This window comes from Lactuca sativa, chromosome 4 (genome assembly GCF_002870075.4).
Source record: "Lactuca sativa cultivar Salinas chromosome 4, Lsat_Salinas_v11, whole genome shotgun sequence".
In the NCBI taxonomy this organism is placed as follows: domain Eukaryota; kingdom Viridiplantae; phylum Streptophyta; class Magnoliopsida; order Asterales; family Asteraceae; genus Lactuca; species Lactuca sativa.
The window spans coordinates 211689576-211696026 of NC_056626.2; the positions used below are offsets into that span (position 1 = coordinate 211689576).

Below are 6451 nucleotides of genomic sequence, written 5' to 3' on the forward strand. Positions count from 1 at the left end.
CCAAGGATGGCCTCGCCATGACGACCAGCTGAAGGTTGACTTTGACCAAGTTTGACTTAAGGGCACTTTGGGTAATTTTGTATAGTAGTTTTGAGTTTGGTTCCAAGTTAATTTTATAGGTGATCTGTAGAGGAAGCATTTGGAGCAGTGATCTGTTTAACTATTTTTAGTCTGTTAGGTGAGTTTTCCTCACTACACTTGTGGGTCAAATGCACCAATGTCGACCCACTAGGCTATGTATCCTAGTATAAGATGTTTCTATGTTGTTGTGATCTTTTAGATCTACATGATTATCTGTTTGTTTTTATGTGTTTTATCTGTTGCATATGTCGACATAGTTTGTTTGGGTTGAGGAAATATTGCTCTGTGCAAAAGCCAACAAACCTAGGACTAAGCTAGACATAAGTTGTGGGTCGGAAAGGGAATCTACACTTATGTTGTTGGCTCGAGAGCAATCCTGACATGAGTTATGAGCCAGGGAGGCAAACCAGACTCATGTTACTCTCTTGGGGGTATTCCGGTCCGATGGTTGTGGACCCGATATGCATGTTGTTATATGTTGTGTGGTTGTATTTTGAGGGAACTCGCTAAGCTTTGGCTTGCAGTTTGAATTTTATGGTTTCGGGTACTTCAGAGGACAAGGGAAAGGCGAAGTCTTGATCGTGCACATCATTCATGATTTTATGTGCTTTGATGATTATAGGATACTCTGATTCATGATAATAATTTTTGGGAACTTCTTTTTTAAACTTATAGATTTTGGTATGGTTTTTAAAAATGAAAACTTTGCCTTGATTTTTGGGATGTTACACTTAGGAGGTCTACAACTAAGGTGATCTTCCTACTTAGATTTCTTATAGAAAGGTTTAAAGAAAGAAATAAGGACCTCTACATGGTGTTTATTGACCTAAAAAATACATAAGATTGTGTTACTAAGGTCAGGGAGCTAAAGGACTTTGGAAGCTAGAAGAGTCTCAAGTGTTATGTAGGGGTTATTCATGATATGTAATTGTTGACTGGAAGAAATATTATATTCTTGAATTCTTTGTATTTTATGGTGATATAAATCACAATATTGTGATTCTTATTATAGACTTTGTTTATGATGCTCAAATACTTGTTAAGTTTTGGTAAAATATCTATTAGCATCTTCCCCCAAGGTTCATTTACACACCCTATGGGCCGATTACTATAGAACACAATTGCATGGAAAAATTATATAACACAATGATTGCGGTTGTTAAGTAGCATAATGGTCAATTTTCTTTGATTTTTTTGGATGCGGTTGTTTTCAACGAGGAATCTGCTAATCTTCTTCTCGTTCTTACTTCAAAAAAATCAAGAATTGTTTCTTTTCTCCTTAAATGTCATTCATTGTGCATTCATGTATTGTTCTCATGTAAGTTAAATCAAACACCTTTCCTTGAAATTTTTTAATTTAACTACTTTTTATATGTTAACTTGTTGGTAAATTTATAATGGTTTCTTAAGTTCAGATGTCATGATTTGTTTTTATGGTTAGATTAATTAATTGTTAACCATATATGGAAAAGAGAAAAAAAAAAACTATTTTCGTAGTGCATTGAATCTCACTCCATCTGATGTTGTTTTTATGTAGATATTTCCTAAATTGATCATTTACCTTTTAGCAGTAGTTTTTATATTATGTTCTTGATTTTTTTAGTTTTGATTCAGATTTAAATGTTTGGATGTGAAGTATTTCAACTATGGAGTTAGATTGTCACATAATCAGTCGATAAATTTATTTCATATTCTTTTGGCATATACATTTTTCGCAACTTATGATTTCTTTCTTGTTGAAATTTGAAACCTTGCCTTTTAGCACTACAACTATTATATGGACAAGCAAGTAGCCTTATGCATTAGGGAAAAATGTTTCATAAGTCATCATTTATACATAGGTATGCAATTGTCATTAGACTCATCTCGGTTCTTCAGTTCTTATATTATGTGTACACCTTGGTGTTGTGACAGATCCATGATCATATAGGCTAGGATACAAAAAATAATAATAATTATATTACATAATTTTTCAAGTCAAGTTAAAATGATTTTAAATGTCAGTAGAAAAAAAAAGTACTAAATTACTAGAAAAATCGTCAATAACATACTATAATTGTCCTCTAACAATTTTTATTTTTGGAAACAATCAAATATAACTTCATTTGTAACCTTCTATAGTTTTTTTTTTCAATGACACAAATTAGCGAATCATTCAAAAAATGATCATCGAACTCATTCACAAATTTTATTACCCAAAAACATATCTCAATCGTCGCTTATGTAATAGGAAACACCTATGCCAATCTCAATAGTTGATACACCAAGTATAAGAAACACATTTTATTTTGTACACCATGACTCTAACAAGGTTGATGATTCCATTCAAGCCAGAAAACCGAACATATTCTTGTACAATATTATAATAGAAGCCTTCATTAGATCTACATGTTGTACGGTCTTGAATTGTTACTCTGATTGTGACCGAATTAAATCAGCTTTGATATTTCTAGGGCTAGCTAGGCATGATTATGATTCCTTATCATATAACATAGTAAGAGACTTTGGTTCTTCTCATTTGTTATACTTTTTTTGCCATTAAATGATTTCTAGTAGCAAATATCCATTTGTAAGAATATGATATTTAACATTATCTTTTTTTAAAAATCATGAAAGTTTCTATATCTTCACCACATTGTGAAGCATCTTTTCAAGAACCTGTTCTAAACGAGAATATACTCCTTTAAAAAAATTAACGTTCCTTTTTATCCAATCTATCAAGACTCGGTTATGGCATTTGGTATGAATTTATGGTTTTCTATAATGCTATAAATTAGTGTAACTGTACAGGCTAAAAATGGAAGTGTTATGGTTTTCTATAATGCTACAAATTTACCTTTTAATCAACTATTACTTGCAATATATTCATCAAATATGAAAAAAGCTAACACTTCGAATAACCTTAGACCTACTAAGTCATTACTCAAAAACGCATAAAAAACACTTTACAGATTTGTTATGTATTTGTTTATTTATTTTTAAATTCATTTTTTGTGAAATAACATAATTCTCTTTTACTGGTGAGCATCATTTTGCAAAATAGTCGTCACTTCCCAAGATGACGATGTCGTTTTACAAAAGGAAAAAAAAAAAAAAAAATTCACAAGAAAAATAGTTTAATTTTTTAGAGCCAGTTTAAACAATTTGTCATCTCAAATTCATTTTGGGCACCAATATGACATACTACACTCTAGTTTTTTCAACCGCTTACCCCCTTTTGCATGGAGACACCACATCCAAGGCGACCAGCTAAAAAAGCTATAACATGTCATAACGGTAGATATTAAGCAAGAAAAGTGAGTCTGAAAAAAAAAACTTTAGTGAGTTAGGGTGGAAAATCCATAGCATTAGCCTGTCCAAAATACCACCATCAACTTTTACTTTTATCTGACAAATCCATTGTGCAACACTAAAAAATGCCTAAATATCCATATGATTTAAAGACATTGATATTAAGCATTCTTTTAGAGGAGTGATCTCAATTCGAAAGGTTGGTTGTTGTTGTTGTTTCTGTTGAATGCTCTATACGCGGTGCATACTTCTAATTCCAATACCCAAGAGGATCCTGATAAGATTTCAGAACCACAATATAATCAGATTATTACAATAAACATCATATTTCTCAATTTGCCAACAAAATTTAGCAAACATCCATCAAAAGCAAAGTCTGTTTACTATTTTCACTTTGACAAAACAAACATTGGAGATAATGAAGCTCCATTTTATTCCATATCCAATTCACTTTCTATTCATGCAGATGAAGAAATCTATAATCCAGTCTATGAAATGAGAAAAAAAAAAATCATACATAAAGTTTGCGTGAGTCAATTAGGTTGCAATGAAATCAGAAGTTCTGAATTTTACCTCCATAGATATCTTTATCCGAGAAGTACTTTGCTATCAAGTAATTGGCGTATTCAGCTTGAATGTTCGCCAATCTCTCGCTTTGCTCCTTACTATCCATGTCTCTATCAAACAACGCACTGAGTTTGTAAACTTCATATAAAATTGGATAATTACTCACTTTCTCATCACCATTTGTATTAAAAATATATTGTCACAAAACCCTAATTCCTCCATTTTTAGAAAAAAAAAAAAAAAAAAAAAAAACATCGAAGTGGTGCGGAACAATCTACGTAACTTCACACATCAACGAAACATTACACAACATGATTTGAAAAAAAAAATCGGATCTAAAGATAGATACCTAAAGAGTAGGAAGAGATCCAACAAATCTAGCGAGAGAGAGTCGCGTCTTTGCCACCGAAATATAGACGGAAAATTGGAGTTTTTTTTTACCAGAAGGGTGTTTTTTAAAAACTTATTTACCAAATAAGTGTGCTTTATTCATATTGTTTCTCAGTTTTTTTTGTAAATTCATTAAAGGAAAGGAAATGAAAATTTTGACGGAAAGAAAGGGAGGTGAAGGAAAATATTCATTATTCCGTGTTCCCGAGTTCGAAGGAAATGAAAGGAAATAAAAGGAAAATTTTAAGTTTTTGTGTTCCCGAGTTAGAAAGAAAGAAAAATAAAACCTAAAATTTTCCTTCCCTTCACTTTCTTCCCAAATCCGCCCACGATTTTTCTTCCACACCCCTCATTTTCCCTCCGTTTCCTCCCATTTCTCTCCTTAAATAGAATTCGGGAACAAGGGTCAAAATTTAATACCAAGTAAAAAAATAGAGAATTGAGCTACATACTCTAAAGTCTAAACCCAATAAACCCCCGACGTCGATGTTCACCCGATTGTTTCTTCGATTCCGGCCATAGCGACGCCGACGAGTCCGATTCCGGTCACATCTGACGCCGGCGAGTCCGCCTCCACGACAGAAGACACCGACGAGTCTGCAACTGTTCTTCGATTTCGGTACTGCCACAGCCGACGAGCCCTAATTCTGTCGGTCGTTGCCTCATCAAGCGAGTCGTCTACTTCTCGCCACGATAACCTTCTCCTCCCCTGTGAAGACATCGACCTCACTGCTAAGGTTCGTATTTGTTCATGATGTCTGCATTCGTTTTTTTCCTGTAGTCTGCTTTCATTCATTTTCCTGCTGTTGGTTTTATTTCTTTTGATGTGGTCTTCCTTCTTTTCCCTAGTTTATGGTTCCTGTTAGCATATAACACAACTGTTAAACCAGGTAGCTTATCAATTGCTGCATAACTCACAACACAAAATAGAAACAATTGTAATGAATGTTGTTACAATTCTTTGTTATTGGATTATATTTGATTTCTGTTTTGTTAAAGCTGTTAAATAGCAACCAATGGCTATGTTCAATTTTGATTTATGCATTATATTTTATCTTTAATTTCTGTTTTGTTCAATTTGCTAGATGGATGTTGTTACAATTCTTTGTTATTGGGCGGGAGAACTTGTGATGGTCGGATAGTATGAGTTATAGTAAAGCTTAAAAAAAGCAATCAATGTTAACAGTAGAATACAGTTCTTTGTAATTCTTTGTAAGAAGTCATTGTTGGATTTATACCCAAAAAAATATTGTATATTTGATTTTGGTTTTAATTTAAGATGTCTAACATTATTATTTATAAATGAATTTTATTAAAAATTTAGGACATTTAGTGCGATTAAATCAATTTCTTATGATTATGAAATGAGATATAATTTTTGTATTTTTTTTATATAAGTATGGCAAAGAGTTCAAAAAAGGTATGTATATTCAAAAACAATAAAAATTAGAGCAATATCTGAAAATATTAAAAAAGTTAGAAAAAAAAAAACATTATTTTGGTAAATCTTTTGATTACTATACTCTTTTGGTAAATATAAAAAGTTAAAAAAAAACAAAAAAAAAAAACAAAAAAAACAAAAAACAAAAAACAAAAAAAAAAACATTGTTTTGGTTAAATATAAAAAGTTAAAAAAAACATTGTTTTGATAAATATTTTGATTACTATACTCTTTTGGTAAATATAAAAAGTTAAAAAAAAACATTGTTTTGGTAAATTTTTTTGATTACTATACTCTTTTGGTAAATATATTTGAAAGTACACCTATTTGGTAAATATTTTTTTCAAATACATTTATTTGGTCAAAAACTCTCGAAAATTGCATGTGGGTCTTGGGGTTGGGGCTATTTATAGTCCCGTGACCATGAAATTACTGTATCAATGTGAAAAAAAATAAAGACAAAATTTTACAATTGATACATAAGGTTACGATTCTGTTTAACAGTTTCATTGAAAAATATTTTGTATAAATGGTTTTTTTTACGAAACATTGTTTAGTAGTAGTTTTTTCTACGAATATCCGTTATATGAAGCCGTTAAGTTCAAGGAGTTTTGAATAAAGATAATTGACATTTTGTGAAACTTCTACTAAGGACCATTTGTGAAATTTCGCGTAAGGACA

The 6451-nt window shown here is 31.5% G+C and overlaps 2 long non-coding RNA genes across 3 annotated transcripts; one reads left to right on the plus strand and one right to left on the minus strand.

Annotated features, from left to right (window-relative positions):
- Window positions 1-3660: 3660 nt before the first annotated feature.
- On the minus strand, window positions 3661-4376 carry LOC111910871 (uncharacterized). Of its 2 annotated transcripts, none has more exons than XR_002856672.3 (3): window positions 4289-4376; window positions 3946-4049; window positions 3661-3860 (listed from the first exon to the last, which is right to left on the minus strand). It is a non-coding gene; the product is annotated as an uncharacterized LOC111910871 (long non-coding RNA). The 2 variants fall into 2 exon arrangements; XR_002856671.3 differs by having other exon boundaries at window positions 3946-4077.
- A 361-nt stretch (window positions 4377-4737) lies between these two features.
- LOC122197740 (uncharacterized) lies at window positions 4738-5655 on the plus strand. Its single transcript, XR_006191400.2, has 2 exons — window positions 4738-5066; window positions 5415-5655. It is a non-coding gene; the product is annotated as an uncharacterized LOC122197740 (long non-coding RNA).
- Window positions 5656-6451: the final 796 nt, after the last annotated feature.